Raw genomic sequence first — 20,000 nt, forward strand, 5'->3', positions numbered from 1 at the left:
CGCATAGCAAAAAGACATTTGACACAGAAACACACACGCACGGACGCACGCACACACACACGATGTATGCCTGCATGTGTCCAAGTGTGTGTGTGTGTGTTTGTGTGTTGATGTTTATTCGCTTATGTGGCTACCAACAAATGCAATACAGAAAGAAAATACGAAACAACCAGACCATCCTCTAGCTATTAATTATGCATACATGATACATGAGCACCACTTCCAGGACTACTGCCTATACCATCACCACAGGTAGTACCGCTGTCTACACCACTACTAGCTAGTACCGCCACCTACACCACTGCTTGTACTGCTACCTACACTACGATCACTTCTAATCCTACTACATTTATCACTACCACATGACTACATGTGCCACCACTTAGTACAACTACCTACACCCTCATCACTGCTTGTGTCACTACATCCTAAACTATTAACACTCGTACCATTACCTAACCTACGCCTCCACTTCTCTCTCCATCTACACACACACACACCTTCACAACTAGCCACACTACGCAAATCATCGCCGCCATTGACATATACTATTACTACTGTTACCACTACTACTACCACCACCATCACTTTCTTCAGTTCATGCACTACTCCCATCCCACCCACGTCACATCGAACGCTAGCGCGGTGGAACCGACATCAGTGACGGGTATCTCTATGTATTCCGTCGACCTGCTAGACGTAGCAGCTAAATTTACCCTTCCGTCCTTGCAAATAGAAATGGCACTTTAGACAACGCAGTTTTGTCGGGATTGTCACGAATGGAACGTCATTGATTACAGAGTCCACTCCGATGATATTGACTTTCGAGCTAATGAAGAACAATAAAGGACATCTATCAGCGCCACCATTACCAACACCACCACCACCACCACCGTATTCTGTAACTATTCCACCAGCACCACCACAACCACCTTCATTACACCACTGCCAACGCAGTTGACAATGCCACCAACACGACTATCCCATCACTATCCCCACCCACTAACCATCACTACTGCCATATTGTGTAACTACCATGGCTACTCCCACCATCACCACAATCATTGTCATTACTAATACAGCCATATTGATTGAACGCTGTTAAATATCCTCCATATATTGTTACATTTATGACCAGTGGAAAGTGTTACACTTATCCAACTAACACCGGATATTGACCGCATTTTACACAGACGCGCGGCCGCGCATGGACAGACACACAAACACAGATGTATAAAGATGAATTACAAAGATAAACTGATACAAAAATCAAGTTACACACACACACGTACACTATATATAATCAAAGTAGTAGCAAGGATAGTCAGTTATTTATAAAGTTGTTAAACTCAGTATTCTTAGAATGTACGGTATTATTTCTAAACTCCGGTGACGAGATACGATGAATCCGTTGTATTCCTGACCTCTGGACGGTAATGTGTGTGCACGTGCGTACAGGTTGGAACTCAGAGATCTTCGGTGCAGACAACCGTCGTTGTTTCCGTGAACCAATGCACTGCGTTGTTTATTAAACAGAGAAGTCTTGCAGTGAACTTGTCCAAATGAGTTCTCACCCTTTTCGACGATTGGACCATTTACCTTTTGTTCTGAAACGGTCGATAAAGTACCAATAGGAAATGCATAGATCAATATAATCGATTTAAAAGATAACCGTGGAAGTTGGTGCGCCAACACAGCTGCTATTCCAAACATTAACAACTGGTCATATAAATGTGTGTGTGTTTGTGTATGTATGTATGTATGTGTGTACATGCATATCCATACACACGCTCACAGTCACTCACATACACACACAGATACCTATGGCCTCCAAGAGAAATTTTACAAGATAATAGGAAGTTACTTCAGACTGTCACCCTCTGAGGAAGTATAATGGACCCTTCTCCCTAATCAAGGCTTCACAGAGTTTCCTCTTGAATCTTCCTATCAGTATTGTTCAAAACGTGTCTCCTAAGCTTTGCATACAAGATGCATTTGTTAAAAACATGCATTACACGAAACTTTGATGTAAAAACAACCATTTCTTCTCTCGCTGTGAAATCTCAGGTTTCATGCCAGCGTGCATTCGTCAGCGACGTGAAACGAACTTAGTTGACTGACGATCTATTTTGCAGGATCGACTTTACCGAACAAAGAACTGACGAACTGACGCCTCCCACCCGTCACAGAACTACAAGCGATCCGATTATAATTGCTCTCACCTCGTTCGACATTGAAGTTCGCTTCTCCGGCAAAGTGCATTCAGTGTATTTTATTTATTCTTCTCTCTTAGTGTTTCATATTCTGGAGCGGAAATGCAGAGTGCTGGATATTTTTGTCAATATAAGATTTACGGAGCATGTCATGCTTACATGCGAGATATACGGGCATCTATCGATCGATCGATTTCTCTGTATACTCAACGATCAAACTAACAGTTTTTGTGTTTATATAATTATCAATTTGTATGTTGAGTCTGTGTATATCTGTGTATTTATGCATACATAAGTACGTATAAATGTGTATATATATGCATATGTGCGTGTGTGTCTCGAACTAATCAACAATCTATCGAAACGTGATATGTGTAACTTTTCCTCATGCATTTATCTGACCACATAATTTCACACACACACACACACACACACTTAGGCATAATTATTTTCTCTTTAGCCGTAGATTAAAATCGGCCATATTTGTTTTCTGTCACTATTTCACAGAGACGAAAGCGAATGGATGGAGACGAAAGCGAATGGATGGAGACGAAAGCGAATGGATGGAGACGAAAGCGAATGGATGGAGACGAAAGCGAATGGATGGAGACGAAAGCTGATGTGTTATTTACTTCGTGTTCCTTCTCTGATATTACAGCTGTTCGCTGATTATACAACTTCGCACTCGACCGGCAATTTTAGGGCAAGGGGGTTACTCTATTACATCGGCCCCACGACTCCACTGGACAATCAACTTCGAAGGACAATCACTCTCGTCGGGGTCTGAACTCTGAATGTAAAAACCCGCAAGAAATATTGCTAAGCACTTTGTCCGATAGGCGAACGAGTCTGCTAGATCAGTTCGCCACCCTAATCACAACAACAGCAGAAGCCGTAACAACAACAACAACAACAATAACGATAATAATGGTCTAAAATTTTGGTACTCAGCCAGCAAATTCGAAGGAAGTCGATGACATTTTGCCGAACGAGCAAACGATTCTACCAACTCGATCCTATATATAATAATAGTAATAATAATAATCTTTTCTCCTATAGGTACAAGGCTTGAAATTTTGGGGGAAGGAACTGGTCGATTACATCGACCCCAGTGCGCAACTGGTACTTATTTTATCGATCCCAAAAGGATGACAGGCAAAGTCGACATCGGCGTAATTTGAACTCAGAACGTAGCGACAGACGAAATACCGCTAAGCATTTTGTCCGGCGTGCTAACGATTCTGCCAGCTCGCCGCCTTAACGACAGCAACAACAACAACAACAACAACAATAATAATAATAATAATAATAATAATAATAATAATAACATGGGTTTTAATATGATAGAATTATACCATTTGCACTGCAAATGTTTCAATTTATGACAATGACGACAGCACTGCTTATGGCGATGATGATGATGATGACGATGATGATAAAATCAACAACAACAATGCAAACAAATATTGAGACAACATTGTCTTAACTTTCCATCTTTTTTGTCTTCCTTCTCATCTACATGCCTACTTCCCCACTCCCACTCCTCCCTCCCCCTCCATCGCCACCATCTCCACCTGACTTACATTTATGCATAACGACATAACACGCCGTAACCATTTATATTGCCCGCCAGACATTTGCAGCTATTTAGCAATGCCTCTCACGGAGTCAATTGACATTGTAAAAATCCACTAAACACACCCTTCCAGGGGGGAACCCTCTCCTCCTTCTACCATCACTGCACCAGTATATTGACTCTTACAGTTTCTCTTCAACTTGTTTTTCTATATTATTATCATTATTATTACTACTACTACTACTACTACTACTACTACTACTATTATTATCATCATAGCTTTTTTGTTTGTTAGTTTTACATTTAATTCCGTCGTTTGTTAAATGCCTCTTTTAGTGAGTGTGTCGACGTCTGTGTAGACTTTACTTAGTTTTCCGTATGTATTTGTGTGTGCGTGTGTATAAATACGTGTGAAGATGCATTTGAGTATATGTGTATCTATGTATATGCGTGTATATGTATCTGCGTATGTGTGGTATAAACGTAATCTTAAAGCGTTCTATACTGATGTCTATTCGTCAACGACTTTACAATCTCAATAAACTTAATCTTCAACACATTTGTATACATACATATCTAGTAAATCACACACACACACACACATCGAGCCGCTTGCGCGCAACTGTCTTTCGCCTTTCGAATATATTTATCCGTCCATTTATCTATTTAGCTCTCACTCATTGTCTCTATTTCGATCTCTCTCTGGAAGTCCATTTAAGTATTGATTTATCCAGCTAGTAGTCTTCTGTCTGTCTATCTGTCTATTTGTTTTATGTACAAGAATAATATTCACAGTGACTTCGATGTGTCGACCACCTAAACCATCGTCAGCAGTTGGACGATGGCTTAACTAACAGGAACTTCGGAGTCCCCGTCAACATCATTCTCGTATACGAATAATAAATTTGCATTCTACAAAAGTATATACTAACCCATCAGATTAATGTAAAATCGTTTGTATTATAACTGAATATAAAAAGAAACATTCACATATATATATATATGGTGCTTTACGGTGGTTTAAGACTTTAGCTCTTATTTCTAGCAGGTTGATGTTTTTCTGCAAACTTACTCTTCATACTAATTTATATATATATGTATGTATACATGCATTTCTTTCTGTTTATTTATTATATATTAATATATGATAAACATACACATTTCTTTCTATCTATTTATCATGTATCAATATACAGTAGATCTACTAATTTAGTTTCCAGTATCCTCTCTCTCTCTCTATCGCTGTTTTAATATCCTCCATTTACGTCCTACACACGCAACCACCAACACAACCAACTAAACATGTCAGTCAATCTCTCTAAACAGATGTGAAGCTGCTTTCTCCGTCGCTATGTTTCTCCTCGCAACTGCGAAACTCTCCATAACACTTTGCCATAATCCTTCGCTCCCTGTCTCTTAATCTTCATTTTATCCCGCTTCTTCTCCTCCCTCCCCTATCCCCCCCCGCTATCATTCTGTCAGCCATTCGCCCCTTTTCTCTTCCTGTCTATGTAATTATCTAATACCCTCTCATTAAAGGGCCGCATTCAAACGATTAACGCCAATCCTTGCCAATGGAGTTCTCTATTTACCGTAAACTTCAGGGGAAAAGTAAAAAGAAAAAAACAAAAAAAAAAACAAGAAAAAAATCGATCTTTTTATAAAGCGATGATTTTACCGCCGTGCGCGCTGCTGGAGTTGTATGGCGCCTGCGCATTGTTATGTAATATTCTCATTGAATGAAACGTGTGTGTGTGTGTGGGTGGGTGTGTATGTGTGTGTGTGTGTGTGTGTGTGTGTGTGTGTGTGTAACGATAAAACAACGTGAGTGTGCAGCACCAATTAAAAGAAATAGCCCACAATTTGATAAGAGACAAGGTAGTGGTGAGGGGGTAGAGGGGGATGGTAGTATATTGGATTAAGATGATTGCAGGAAATCGATCGATTGATATTATATTGATCTTCTGAAGAAAAAATGCACAAGGTGAAGTTTGGTAAATCGGGCCACGTTTTATTTGTTTCACCACGCTGAAATTGGAGAAGAGATCGGGCCGGATTTGAACGCAGAACAAACGGATAATTGAACGGCACTAGCTTATAATGTTTTTTGTTCTATCTCGGTAGGGTCATTATCCCAATAATAAACACATGCAATGAGGAAAGACCGTTAGCACACCGGGTGCATTTCGGGTGCATTAGCTGCATTTCGACCGTCTTTACGTTCTGAGTTCAAATTCCGCCAAGGTCGACTTTGCCTTTTATCTTTTCGGGGTCGATAAAATAAGGATCAGTTGAGTACTGGGGTCGAAGTAATTGATTTACCCCCGTCCCCGGGACTGCTGGACTTGTGCCAAAATTCGGAACCATTTATTACTATCATTATTATTTATCAGTAGCTGCAGACGTGGCTGTGTGGTAAGAAGCTTGCTTCTCAACCGCATGGTTCCGGTTTCAGGTCCACACAGTGGGACTAAGCCCGAGACCATGTAGTTGGGGAGCAAGCTTATGTATTTGTGGGGGGAAGGCACACGCACGCACACGCGCACTCAATTGCGTGTCTATTTTCATTTACACATATGCTACTTTGCATGTGTACAAAGTGTGCCGTTGGCTCCCCACAGTGTAAGGCACGTGGCGCGCTTCATGGAGATTGCATTAGATTGACCTTCTTGGAACGAATGTGACAGAACACAGAAGGGAAACTGGAATCGGGTGGGATATGCTTGGGTGTGGCTTAGAGAGGGCTTCGGATACGGACGACGGGAGATGTTCGATCCAGCCTGTCGTAGATGGACGTCAACAAACGCCGTCAGCCAGCATGTCATTGTTGCTGTTGTTGTTGTCGATGTTGTTGTGGTGTTGTTATTTATGTTGTGTCTCCATCTGTCTCTATTGTGTTGTAGAACAGTCTGTGATGTATTAATGAGTTTTATAGCAAGGAACAATGATAGACTAGATATCGATATATATATATATATATATATATGAAGGCTTGATTGATAATATCGAGTGGTACAAATTTGCGTTTGCTATGTGTTTTATCAATCTCTATTTCTCGATCAGTCAGGTTACAGAACATGCGTACATATTATCTTTTGTTTTTGACTCAATAAAACTCAATACAGACAAATATATGTATGCATGTGTGTATGCATACATATATGTGTGTGTATTCGTTTATTCGTGTATGCATATATGTCGTCCCCCACACACACAGACGTACGGTGGGGGCAGATATGACTTATACACTCGCCTAACTCGCTTACTGATTACAATACTAATGGTGATTTTTACTTTTCATTGATACAAATACATCAAATACAGTTATATGATCGCTCCTAGGAAGATTGCTATACACGCATTTAAATATATACCTGCTTTTACACAAATACTACGTTGCACACGTCTCATACATACATGCGTACATCCACACAGACCCATACATAAATGCACGCGTGCATACGTTGTACAATTTGACGCATGCTAGGATGTTTGCGCTCTGTTATTCATGTCGTGAAGAGCTAGACACTTCAAAATGGCCGTTAAAATGTAACCCGATCCAAGATGGCGGCATTGTAATCAGGGAAATTGGGAAACAGTTAGGTGGAGGGGGGACAAAAGATAAATCAACATATAGCCATATGGAGTTTGTGTGCCAGTGCATATAAATGTATGTGTATATATATATGTATATATGTGTGTGTGTATGTATGTATATACGTATACATTCGTGCATACATGCATATGAATACACACACGCCCCCTCCCGCGCACGCACATACATACACACACACACACACACACACACACACACACACACACACACACACACACACACACACACACACACATGTATATCTTCAGAGCGGCATATGTGTATATATGTCTTCACTGCTACATATGTGTATATATTTCTACACATACACACGCACACATTTTTTTTCAAATGACGCGAATATGTTTACAACCAATTTCTAGTAACTACGTACAATTCATGTGTATGTGTGTGTGAGTGTACGTGTTAGATAGATAGAGAGAGAGAGAGAGAATGAGAGAGTTGGAGTGAAAGAGAGAGAGAGTAAGACAGTAAGCACTGACAAAATGCCATTGAATGTAAAAAGCAAGATATTTGATGAGAAACGATCAAATCGAGGTACACGCGCACACACTGACACCCACACTCGCACACAAACACACATACAATGAGTCCAGACTAGTCAGCGTTCATAAATTTGCATGTAAACAGAGTGAGGCACACGTGCCGTTAAAACGCGACCGGAAATGGGAATACAATAGCTGGACTACAATGGCGGATCTGGAGTCTTGTAGAGGAAGTGGTGTGGTTGGCCAATTAAGAAATAGCGAGAAGTGACGTCCGTATGCCAACATCAGAATAACTAAACACAATCAACCAACGAATAATGAGAGAGAGAGAGAGAGAGAGAGAGAGAGTAAGAGTGAGAGAGAGAGAGAGAGAGAGAGAGAGAGAGAGAGAGAGAGAGAGAGAGAGAGAGAGAGAGGACAAGAAGAAGAAGAAGAGACCAGACGGATCGGCAGTTAAATGTTTCTGTACCGAAACACGAGAAAGAGCTCCAGCATCGGTAGTCAAGCGATGTTTGGGGGTCAAACACAGACACACAAACATACACACACACACACACATACACACACACACATTTATATGACGGGCTTCTTTCAGTTTCCGTATACGAAATCCACTCACAAGGCTTTGGTCGGCCCAAGGCTATAGTAGAAGACAGATGTCCAAGGTGCCATGCAGTGGGACTGAACCTGGTGTGTATCCACTCCTTGGACTAAATAAAAAGTACTGGGCAATGTTCTTTTATCTGACTAAAGAGTGGTGATATGTTCGTCACATACACCAATATACACATATGGACATACATACACACCTATATAAGATACATATGTCCACACTCACAAACACACTAGGCACAGAGAGATTCTTTCAACCTAAGGCATTTCTATAAAACCTATCATGTGTGTGTGTGTAAGTATGCATTTATGTATGCATGCAATTTTGTATGCGGTTATGTGTTTGAATGCATGTGTATAGACACACACGCATACATACATATATATATCATCGTGCTGTCGAAAGAAAGCGGAAGAGATCACATTTGACCGTTTCCTTACCTTCTGTCTGTCTAACTGCACCAGCGTGTGTGTGTGTGTGTGTGTGTCGTAGATTGTTCCAATCTAGTCAAAGAAGGCGGAAATTAACATCACAAAGAACTTTCATTAGATTCCCGAAACTTGTACAACAACCATATTGAGATGAATATTGCCAGGATTAGCGGCTGTAATGATATCGATAATAATAATAACAATGATAATAATAATAATGTACAAAAATGAAAATAAAAGAGTTAAGAACAACTAGTAAGGCAAAAGAATAAAAAACAATCAAAAACCGAAAGAAATTAATAAAAAACAACAAAACACAAATGGAAGTAAAAAAAAAAGACATGAAAAAACGGAGCTAAGTGAAAGACATAGCTGAGAGTAGCGACACGCAGGCGCGTGCGTGCGTGAGCGTATATATATATATATATATATATATATATATATATATACATTGCTTGTATACTCATGCGTTCTACGAACACACACACACACACACACACACACACGTAGAATTAATCAAAACTCAAATACTCTGTTATACAAATATGTATACATGTGTGTGTCTGTGTCTACATGTGTGTGCATATTACACACACAAACAAAAATACATACACAGACACACACATAGATACACACACACACGCATGTGTGTGAAGCAGTCAGTGACGTGTGTCCACCGCGTGGCGGCGCGCATGTCGACATGAACCGCGCACGTGCGTGTGTGCCAAACATTAGATTGTCTGGCGAATGTCAAGAGTGAACCAATGATGACGATACAATGAGGAACAGCAGCTCCACCACCACCACCACCACCACCACCACCTTCCCCACCGATACCGTCACCCTCATCTCCACCAGCATCACCATCATCATCAGCAGCAGCATCTTCATCATCATCATCGTCATGATCCTCATCACTAGCACCACCACATCTACCACTGCCTTCCACTACCAACACCACCACCACCACCATCGCCATCGTCTTCATTAACTGCACCACTACGTCCCACCCCTACCGCTATCGCCACCAGCATCAAACAAACGGCACCGTCACCACCAGCACACTTGCAACACTCCCAACAGTGACCGGTACGAATTCACTCCACAACCACCACCACCACCACTACCACTGCACACACACACCTTACATCCACACCACCACTACCAATACCCTACCCACCACTACTGCCATCACAATCATCATCATCACTCCTGTCACCAGCAGCATCAGGATTATCGTCGGCAACATCACAACACAACACTACATCCAGAGACCGCAATAACAACATCAACACCGATGTTAACGCCTCCGTCACTACTACCACCAACGCTACAACGAAATACTGTTTTCAACTACCACTAATAACACCTCCACCAGTACTACTGCCATCACCTTCGGCGCCACTACCACCGCTGCTACCGTCACAACCCCACCCCCTTATGAACAGTGACGTCATTGTACCTTTCACGTAAAATTGTTTTATCAAAGGATGCAGCACAATAACGAGCCATTCTAAGATGAGATACCTATTAACGGACAGGTGGACTGCGACAAACACATATTCAAGCCCAAGAACTGAGCTCCGTCGTGATACGCTTTTACAGATAGTTAAGTCCTCGATATGTTATTCCTAAAATAAAAATGAGCTTAAAAAGGGAAAGTTCAGGACGGTGAAGGCTAGATCATAAATTGGCTCGGTTTGAGATGACCTGGTGCTCAACACAACAAAAACAACTACTACTACTCATAATTATTATTATTATTATTATTATTATTATTATTATTATACCGCCAACACCAACAAGAGCAGCACCAATAATAGCCACTACTAGCAATAACATTGCCATGAGCGTCGAATGCGAGTAGTATTAGTAGTAGTGGTGGTGGTGGTGGTAGTAGTAGTAGTAGTAGTAGTGGTAGTGGTAGTGGTAGTAGTAGTAGTAGTAGTAAAAGCAACAGCAGACACACAAACAAGACAATTGATACAATATTATGGTGTAAGAACGTGTGACAACTTGAAATCGAATTGTCTTAAAAGGTAATTTAAAGACTCTTTCCAAATAGATACAAATAGAATCTTCAAATTTGGCCAGAACTTTGGGGAGGTGGTGGTGGTGGTGGTGGTGGTGTGGATGTATTTTAGTGGAGATAGATTCGGGGAGAAGACAGAGCAAGGAGGGAAGGAAAGTTGAGATATTAGAGACAATGGCTGGCGGGTTCTTTACTGGTCGGGGTTCCGTCTTGCCTGTCTGCCTGTCGGTTCGTCTGCCTGAAGGCTCTGTTTGTACAAAACGGAACCGGGTCGTGCTAGTGGTGTGAGGGAGGGGTCGCGTTGGTTTGCAAGAAGAGAGAAGAGGAAGTTAGTGTGGCCAGTGAGAAGAGGAAAGGAGAGAGGCAGACAGACGGTCAGATATATATATATATATATATATATATATATATATATATATATATATATATATATATATATATATATATAGAGAGAGAGAGAGAGAGAGAGAGAGAGAGAGAGAGAGAGAGAGAGAGAGAGAGAGAGAGAGAGAGAGAGAAGGACGTAGGTTAGTGAGGAAAGAGAGGGACGCTGGAAAGAGGAAGATGGTCAAAGTAGCATGTTTGTAAATACGTTAGAGACAGTTGGTTATAAATCAAATTAGTATTAAGCCATCATTTGATTGGTCTGTCTAGCAGAGCCAACTGACGCCGCCATTTAACATCGCTAGTAAATCTCCATTGTTTTTTTTCTCTTCAATCTCTCTCTTTCTCTACTTTCACTTTTGCGTCCGCTAGTCTCTTCAATCTCTCATTTTCTCTCTGCTCCCACTTTTATTTTTCCCGCTCAATTTCAATCTGTTCCGATCGTTTTAACTGTTGTCTTTATTGTATAATTAACTTTACACTTCCGGTTTACTCGTTACCCTCATCCATCTCTCTATTGCCGATCGATGTGTCTTTCCTGCCTTCCATAAACGTTTGCGATTTAGATTTTGTTTGTGCTTTTAAAACATTTCTCTCCCGCTGCTTCCTTCCTTCCTTCCTTTCTCACCTTTTACTTCCGTTGGTTTCAACTAGTCAGTGGCATCCATCTTTCGTTTTCTTCTTCTTCTCTTTCTTCCAATAGTAACCGCCATCTTGTTGATGTTGATTCTCTTCTTGAAGGCGATGATGAGAATGTTATCTCGGATGGAAAAACATAGGAACTATCATGTACAATTCTAATTGACCTGGGACTCTTCCAACCTATTCCTCTCCTTCCTTTCTCTCTCTCTCTCTCTCTCTGTCGCTCTCTCTCTCTCTCTCTCTCTCTCTCTCTCTCTCTCTCTCTCTCTCTCTCTTGCTCTTTCCTTCTATCACTGTCTCTATCTTTGACTCTCTTCGCATTCTCTTACAAACACAAATTTTTGTAAGTTTTTGCCTTTAACAATTCCTACATGCGTTCGGACCAGTCCGCCTGTCTGTCACCCTTCTACTACCTTCTCCAAGTAATCTCTTTCTTACCATTCTTTGCATTACTTTGCTCACCTCTTCACGGAGATTCATTTGTTCAATCATTTGTATTACCTGCTCCTGAATTAACATCTTAGTGACTGGCAATTTCGTCCTCGGTCTTAGTGGACAGAGGTGTTTTCAAACCAGTAATAAATTGTTTCCTGCCCGCACGGAACTCAGTAATTATTTTCTTTAATGAAACGCAAGTATAAGCAGGGCTGGTAGAGCATCGTGCAAAATTTTCTGCGGTATTTAAGATAAATATCTCCACATCATAAGTTCAAATTTCAATTTGTCGTCTTTCTTTCCGAGATCGATTAAATTTTGACCAGTAATCAATATATTCGATTATACTAATCAGTAAAAGTGGAACTCCGTCAGATACGACGACGAGTGTTCTAGTTGATCTAATCAACGGAACAGCCGGTTCGCATACTCGTAAAGTAGTTCTCATGGAGGTTCAGCGTCACACAGAATGTGACGCGGCTCATATTTACCAGCTGAGAGCAATGGATCAACGTAAAATAGTGTCTTGCTCAAGGACCCAACGCGCCACCGGGTCTCGAACTCACGACCTTACGATTGTGAGCTGAATGCCTCTAACCACTCAGCCACGCGCCTCCGCACGAATCAATAGACTCAACAAATGACCGCTAATTTGTGGATTTCAGCCTATGCAACAAATAATCCTCATCATCATTGTCGTCGTCATCATCAACATCATCGTTGTTGTCGTCGTTGTCGTCCTCCTCCTCCTCGTTATCATCATAATCGACGCACTCGCCCTCATCATCCTAACAGTTGTTGCTATTTTCACTATTGTTGTTATGGACTCCGTCGACGTTTCTTCTTCTCTTGCTATCCTATTTAATTTGGAGTCGTGTATGTATGTGGGTGGGCGGGTATACATAAACATATATATATATGTATATATATATATATGTATGTATGTATATATGTATGTATGTCTATGTGTATGTTTAGTTCCATATATGTACAGATATATGTATGTATGTGTGTGTATGTATGTATTTATATATACATGTATATAGATATATGTGTAGACACACACACAGATATATATATGCGCGTGCGTGTGTGGGGAAGAGCGGGAAAGACAAACTCCTACGCACACACAATCAGACTCTCCTACGTACACACAGAAACGCAAAGCCACACATACATACAAATACATATATACATGCATATATATATATATATATATATATATATATATATATATATATATATATATATATATATATATATATATACAAATACATATATACATGCATATATATATATATATATATATATATATATATATATATATACAAATACATATATACATGCATATATATATATATATATATATATATATATATATATATACAAATACATATATACATGCATATATATATATATATATATATATATATATATATACAAATACATATATACATGCATATATATATATATATATATATATATATATATATATATACAAATACATATATACATGCATATATATATATATATATATATATATATATACAAATACATATATACATGCATATATATATATATATATATATATATATATATATATATATATATACAAATACATATATACATGCATATATATATATATATATATATATATACAAATACATATATACATGCATATATATATATATATATATATATATATATATATACAAATACATATATACATGCATATATATATATATATATATATATATATATACAAATACATATATACATGCATATATATATATATATATATATATATATACAAATACATATATACATGCATATATATACATATATACATGCATATATATATATATATATATATATACAAATACATATATACATGCATATATATATATATATATATATATACATACAAATACATATATACATGCATATATATATATATATACATATACATACGCATACATCCATATACGCATGTACACAGACTTTAATAATTAAGTGATTGGGAAGGCAGTTATTAATTGATGAAATCCAATTATGAATATTTGATAAAGACACAATTTAGAAGTGAAATGAGGAGTCTGGTCTATTCCTCTCTGTTCTTTTGTTTGGTATCGTCATCTCTCTGCCAACATGTCTGCTCTTGGCACCGTGACACTCCATCACGTCCACTATAACTTGGGCTTGGTAGTGAGGGGGGATCGGGAAGGTGAGGGGGAGGAGAGGGGGGGTGATTGGATTGGTGATGCTTATGATGGTAATGGTTGTTGTAATGTCGGTGGTGACGGTGAATATCAATGTTGTTGATGATAATGCTGATGATGGTTGTAATAGTGATGGGGATGAAGCTTGTAACGGTGGCAGTGGTGACGGTGGTTGTATCGGGAGTGGTCGGTTGGTAAGATGATAGTGGTGGTGGCGGAGAATATGGTGATGGTGGTGGTGGTTGGTAGTTGTGGCGGTGGTTATCTGAGGAGAGTGTTGGATGATATGACGATTTAGTGATTGTAATGTAGTGGCGGTAGTAGTAGTAGTAGTAGTAGTAGTAGTAGTAGTAGTAGTAGTGGTAGTGTGGGTGATGGTGTTTTAATGGCTGTAGAGCAAACAGGATGGATGTCGAAAGTAGAAGGGGTGTTTTGATAGCTCTAGTTGTTCGGGTGGTGGTTGTAATGGTGATAGTGGTGGCGATGAGGATGAAGCTTGTGACAGGGATGCTGGTGTTGGTGGTAGTGGTGGTGGTGATGAGGGTGTTGATGGTGGGCGTGTTATGGAAACTGAAATCTAAATGGCGGAGAGGTACAGGTATGTTTCAGACTTACGTAAATTCGTAGCTCAGTACTGAGTAACGTTTCGGAGTAGATACCGTCATCATATTCATCATCGACAGCAGCAGCTCCAGCTTCATTATCATCCTATATACACATCCTACGGATATGCATATATATATATATATATATATATACGCAAGCACCCATCTATAAATTTGTGTGGATGTGTATCACTGCTGTGCATGAGACAATGGTTTAAATCTCTCTCTCTCTCTCTCTCTCTCTCTCTCTCTCTCCCTCTCTCCGTCTCTTATTCTCTCTGCCTTTCTCTCTTGTTCTCTCTTAGTCCCTTTCTTACAAAATATACAAAAAAAAGGGGGTCGTGATTGTTGTTTAACCCTTTTCTTTGCACCAAATTAACCTTTTCGGCGTCTTCGTTTTTTTATAAGAACTTCCCAGAATAAGAAAGAAAAGAAACACTCAAAAGAAACACATAAAAACAAAGACAAAACAAACAAACAAACAAAAAAGTATATAATAAAAACTAAAAGACAGCCAAGGTATTTCTGTCTTTATCTTCTCCAGATAAGCTATTGAATCTATTCACTTGGTCAGGATTAGCTGCAAGGTCCTCCCCCTCTCTCTTTTTTATTTGTTTTTCTTTTTGTTGGGTTATTTTTGTTAATGCTGTTGTTGTTTTTTTATCTTTGTGCAGTTTGTTGCTATTTTGCCGCGTAATTTCCTTGTTTTTGTTTTTTCTTCTTTTTCTTCTTCTTCTTCTTCTTCTTCTTCTTCTTCTTCTTCTTCTTCTTCATTCCCTTTTTAAATATTATCATTATTATCGTCATTATTTTTGTTTTTTTCTTTTGTTTGTTATCCTCTCATCCACCAATGGCACCAATATTGCCACCAGCGCCACCATCACCATTTCTTGGATGATAAACTTTTAGAACGAAAGAGAAAAGAGAAGAATATCAACAAGATAACCCCAAACACACACACTGACACACACACAGGTGTAGACTTAGACACACGCGCGCGTGCGCACACACACACATATACTCTCATGCATGCTCTCTCGCGTGCACACCTACAAACAGTGCGAAACAGCGTACATCTGCTAATTGGAAGACATATGCGTGAGACAGACCGACAGACAGACAGACAGTCGGAGGAAGTTAGAGAGGGAATGTGTACGCGTATGCGTGTTTACGAGAGGAATACGTGCATTTGTCTTTGAGACAGACAGACAGATAGATAGACAGACAGACAGAACATATGTAGAAAATAAAAGATAAACGTAGAGAGAAGAATGAGAGAGAGAGAGAGAGAGAAAGAGAGAGAGAAAACGAAGGGTTGCTACACATGTATCTGTCGTACGCTTCATCCAGTTTTTTCTCAATCATTTTCTGCTAACGTTAACAACTAAACTCACTACAACTACGACGACGGGTATTACTACTACTACTACTACTACTACTACTACTACTACTACTACGGATTAATAATCAGAAAATTAAAGACAATATAAACAAAAGAGACAACAGTAATATCACTGTCTAACAATAAGCAAGAACAGCAATAATAATAATAATAATAATAATAATAATAATAATAATAATGATAGCAATTATTATTATTATTGATATCATTACTATTTACTGTCACCATCTTCGTTATAATTTACATCTAATAATCTGACTTGAGGAGTGCAGCCTGTAAATCTCTGGGAAATCAACTCAACTTTGTAGATTTACATATATATATATATTAGCTTTCTCGTTTTGAGAAGCCTAATTTCTCAAGATTGGTATTTAGGCAATATGTTACATATCCCAGAGCCCCAGCATGTACGTATACGAAGGGCTTCTTTCAGTTTCCGTTCACCAAATTTAATCACAAAGCTTTAGTCGGCCCGAAGGTGCCCAAGGTACCACACAGTGGAAATGAACTCGGAACCATGTGTTTAGAAAGCAACCTTCTTACCATACAGCTACGTCTGTGTATATAAAAGTGTGTGTGTGTGTGTGTGTGTGTGTGTGTGTGTGTGTGTGTGTGTGTGTGTGTGTACACATTATGCAAGTACATTGGTTGCGTAGTTTCGCAGTCGGCTGAGTACAAGGCCGCAGAGAAAGGTTGACATTGTCTTTCGTCCGTTACGAGGCCAACAAAATAAGAACTTAGCCAGACAAAGCACTGAGATCGATATGATCGATCGAATACATCCTGAAGGCGGTGTCGCAGCATGGCGTTAATCGGTGTGACTAAAACAAACACCTAAGAATCAACAATATCTCAAAGGATGAAAAGGGAAGAAACCAACAAAAACATCATTATCGTAAATAACAACAACACCAATAACAATCAATAAGAAAAAGGGGATGCAATAATCAGACACGAGTCTAAAGAACACGGTGAAATCAATAAGCGAAGAATAAAATCAAGAACAAAAATTGAAAAGGAAATGTGAAAAACAAACAAAAACGGAATATTACATAAAACTGCTTTAGGTAAGGCATAGCATCAAAGTTTAGAGTTATCTCCCTTGTAATACACTCGCCAGTCTCATGAAACACAGAAATAGTTTTCTGTTTCTTTTTCTCTCTTTCGATGCTTATGATTTTCTATTTCCCATTACTAGACTTTCATTTCTCTACCTCTTACCCCAACTCTCTCACTTTCCGTCTCTTTCACTTTCACTTTCTTAATGTTTCTCCTGTTTCCTCGTCATCCCACGTCAACCATCTAACATTGCCCACGTTATGTCTCCCATGTTCTTCATTTTCGCCTTCATTTCCCATCTGTATATACTATACATGCTCTCTCATCCAGTTACCTTTCTATCTATCTATCTATCTATCTATCTATCTATCGATCTATCTATCTATCTATCTATCTATCTATCTATCTATTTATTTATCTCTTTGTTTGTCTATTTATCTATTTATTTCTCTTTCTCACTCTTATTCTAAACTTTGGACGGAAAATTTTAATATTTCAATGTCACACCAAAAACTTTCTGAAGAAAAGTCGAACGAAACATTTAAGCCAACAATATATAATTTATATTGTATGTATGTATGTATGTATGTATGTATGTTAGTATACATATGTATGTGTATGTGTTTGAAATTTGCATGCATGCATGTGTGTGTGTATGTATGTATGTATGTATGTATGTATGTGCCATTCTAGCATTACATCCACTGCTGTCCATGTGTTTTCCAGATAATTCCGTCTCTTCCGCTCGTTCTTTATCTAATCTCTATTCTTTCGCCTTGTTTTAATTCCGCCCATCTTCCCATGCCATCCCACCCTCTCCCTACAAACATGATGCTGTTTGTTTGGTTTATATTTGCGTCGCTTCGCCCGTTCTTCTTGTTCGTCTTCCACTCGTTCTTCGCTATCTTCAATTGATACATATCACCTTTCAACTTTTTTTTCCTTCTTTTCATCTTCTTCCTTCATTGCTCTTACCTCACCCCACCCCCCTTCACACACACACATCCTCCTTTGTTCGTTCGCTTAGTCTTTTAGATTACCCTCTTTTCACGTTGTCGAGCGAAACCATTACCTGGTCGCCAGATCTGTTAGAAATAGCAACAATCTACTTTCAAGTCATACAACAAAGCATTTTAACAAGAAGTCTTTATTGTTGTTGTTATAATACTTCGACTCTTAAATGTACACACACAATCATACATATTCATATATATATATATATAGCGGTTCGGCATTAGAAACCTATAAAATAAGTATCAAGCTTTAAAAAAATGCCTTGGGGTCGATTCGTTCGACTACATCCCTTCAAGGCTTTGTGCCTCATGTCCGTGGTCCAATGACTGAGGATATTTAAAAGCCGATATAAATTTTGTTTGGTTGGTTCATTGGTCGATTTCTCCCGTCAAGTTTTACAGCGTATAAATGAAAGAGGGATGTAGAGAGCATTAACATAAGAGGTACAGGATGAGTGCATATACTAGGCTTAGTGGCAAGCAATGTGTAAAAGAACGATACATACACAAGCACCCCCAACACACACATACTGAGAAAGAATCATAGAGATAGAGGAGATGGAGAGGGAAAAGGAGAGGGAGTGAATGATTTGTGAGATTTTGTATTCATTCCATTATTTTGTATCTTTACTAAGAAATTTGAAAGAAGTTAAATTACAAATTATTTGATGTAGGCCATATTTCCTGGTATCACACACACACACACACACACACACACACACACACACACACACACACACACACACACACACACACACACACACACATATATATATTAGGGGATGACATACAAAATACTATACATAATGTTGTAAGGTTTTAACGCATTTAGTTAATTAATGTTACACCTATAATGAAGAGAAAAATTATCAGCATTGGGTATAAAGGTGATGACGGTGTGGTAGGGGTGTTGGCGGCGACTGCTGCTGGTTATGAGGTTGGGGGTTGTTGTTATTGTGGTGGTGGTGGTGGTGGTTTGCAACAACAGTAACAAGAACAAGGAAGCACATGGAGTAATTAAATTACTGTCACATGGTCTCAGCAACACAGCTGCTCTCCATGTGAATGTGTTCGGCAATAGATTCCGGAGTATTCCGAGGAATTCAGATATGCGCAAAGGCATCACACACACACATAGAGATAGACACAGACAAGGCTCCACACACACACACACACACACACACACACACACACACACCATATGATCATTCATACACATATACATTCCACCCCCACACACCATCACACTCCAGCCCGCCCTCACCACACACA

At 39.1% G+C, this 20,000-nt stretch overlaps 1 protein-coding gene and 1 long non-coding RNA gene across 8 annotated transcripts in view; one reads left to right on the forward strand and one right to left on the reverse strand.

Annotated features, from left to right (window-relative positions):
- The window catches only part of LOC106878716 (transcription factor COE3), a 335,557-nt gene that overhangs the window by 188,655 nt on the left and 126,902 nt on the right, over positions 1-20,000 (forward strand). The gene's annotated exons all lie outside the window — the stretch shown is intronic.
- LOC106878718 (uncharacterized) overlaps positions 15,569-20,000 on the reverse strand; it is a 151,253-nt gene continuing 146,821 nt past the window's right edge. Inside the window, exon 4 of the long non-coding RNA XR_008266602.2 lies at positions 15,569-16,156. This is a non-coding gene — a long non-coding RNA (uncharacterized LOC106878718). The remainder of the gene's footprint in view (positions 16,157-20,000) is intronic.

The sequence above is a fragment of the Octopus bimaculoides genome, chromosome 22 (assembly GCF_046866305.1).
Source record: "Octopus bimaculoides isolate indiv1 chromosome 22, ASM4686630v1, whole genome shotgun sequence".
NCBI lineage: Eukaryota > Metazoa > Mollusca > Cephalopoda > Octopoda > Octopodidae > Octopus > Octopus bimaculoides.